This window comes from Schistocerca americana, chromosome X (assembly GCF_021461395.2).
Source record: "Schistocerca americana isolate TAMUIC-IGC-003095 chromosome X, iqSchAmer2.1, whole genome shotgun sequence".
Taxonomy (NCBI): domain Eukaryota; kingdom Metazoa; phylum Arthropoda; class Insecta; order Orthoptera; family Acrididae; genus Schistocerca; species Schistocerca americana.
The window spans coordinates 986,889,173-986,891,268 of record NC_060130.1 but is presented as its reverse complement, the minus strand read 5'-3'; the positions used below and the strand labels follow the sequence as shown (position 1 = coordinate 986,891,268).

General features: G+C 44.9%; 1 pseudogene; it reads left to right on the top strand.

The window, feature by feature from the left end:
* The first annotated feature begins 786 nt into the window (after positions 1-786).
* LOC124557064 lies at positions 787-904 on the top strand (annotated as a pseudogene).
* The last annotated feature ends 1,192 nt before the right edge of the window (positions 905-2,096 follow it).

Below are 2,096 nucleotides of genomic sequence, written 5' to 3'. Positions count from 1 at the left end.
AGTTATTTATTCACAATACTCCGCATTTTTGTACTACTGATGATCGAAAGTTAACAAATGTATACACCACAGAAGCCCAAGCCATAAAAAATAAAATAAAATAAAGTCTAACAGATGATTATGAACACCGGATCCACGAGAAATACAAATAAGTTATTATTTGGCCGAAAGCTATACACATGATTGAAACAATTTACGTTGACACATGCAGTGCTCGCAGATATCTCTCGAAAGGATATGAGACTTTTTTCTAAAATACTATATTATATGGAGAAGGACATTCCACTGTGTATTTGTATGACGTGTGGGATAACACGACTGGGAGAGATGTTGATATTGAAACAGTTTACTGCAAATGAGAAATATGTAGTAAGGTTAGTGTGATCTGCAGCATGATCGAAGAAGGGATTAGCTGTAGTGGAATGTATCCAGTGCAGTACCAAGCTCTGTCGTCTGAGTGGAGCTTGTCGGTTCGTTCAAGTTATATGGAGGTATGGCTGTTGACCCGTGCGGGGTTGCTAGTACCCCATCGGGCGCCTCCCCAGGTAGCGGATAGGGGGAAGCCACCCAGATATGGGTAGTGCCGGGAAAATCAAATTCCCGGGGCGGACCAAAACCAGCGATAAGGGCGGCGTCTGTACTCCTGAGGGGTGGCCAGCTAAGGGCGTCTGTACCCCGGGTTAGGGGCGGCCTCAAAATAATATCGCCAATCCGTCCTCAAGCAAGCGTGGCGATTATGCTTCAAACCTTTAAGACTTATTAGTATGATGAGTACCGCTAATGCAAGGCAACGGCCTTGCCGCAGTGGATACACCGGTTCCCGTGAGATCACCGAAGTTAAGCGCTGTCGGGCGTGGTCGGCACTTTGATGGGTGACCATCCAGGCTGCCATGCGCTGTTGCCATTTTTAGGGGTGCACTCAGCCTCGTGATGCCAATTGAGGAGCTACTCGACCGAATAGTAGCGGCTTCGGTCAAGAATACCATCTTACGACCGGGAGAGCGGTGTGCTGACGCCACGCCTCTCCTATCCGCATCCTCCACCGAGGATGACACGGCGGTCGGATGGTCCCGGTAGGCCACTCATGGCCTGAAGACGGAGTACCGCTGATGCAAAACTCCCAACTATCGGCTCCGCGGTAGGGGACTCTTTAGAGTCACACATACAAAAAGCCATTAAAGGGGAAAACACCAGATCTCTGTACATCTGCACATATAATTGCCGGTCACTTGTGGGTGAATACAGACTGAGCGAAACTGAAGAAGAATTGAAGAAAATAAAATGGACTGTAGTTGATCTGAGTGAAGTACATCATAAAGGGGAACACTGTGTAACACTGAAGTCAAGAAATGGTCTATGTTCTGTATCACTTCGGAGAAGAAGGTGGTAGAACAATGTCGTGCGAAGCTCATCTAACTTAAGCTAAATCACGTCTTGTGCGGAAGTATAGTTAGTGTTTCGTTAGTGCTCTTATAAAACGTGTATACTTCATTAGCACTGTTTTGTGTGTGTGTGTGTGTGTGTGTGTGTGTGTGTGCGCGCGCGCGCGTGCGTGCGTGTGTTTGGCGTGGTGATCATGCGCGATGAAATATGAAATGTGTCAGATCAATGAATCGGGATCCAAACAAATCAATAAAGAATGCTGGATATGGAATTGAAAGTGAACTGACCAATGGCTTTGGCAGTTGTCAACTGTGAACGGTTCGTGATTGACGGTTAGCGCCCTGATTGGAGGAAACCAGCTCCAACGCTTGAAGTGTCAACTATTAAGTAACTTTAATTGCATTTAACATACATTCAGATTTTCAAGACACGGAAAACTGTTAAGACATTCAATAGACACTTCATTCGCAAATGTCGTGTGTTGCGTGGTAGAAGACCTTCCATTTCAAGGTACCGTACGAGATGGTACACGAATGACAAACTATGCCAAAAGCGTCCACACGTTTTGTAACTAGTTTTTAAAACATACAGATTTTTACTTACTATAATACTCATTAACTGAAGAATGATCATCATCCTACGAACAGTTATCCTATAGTTCACATCGCTTCAGTATGTAGAACTCGTAATATTTACAAACGTTGCACGAAACA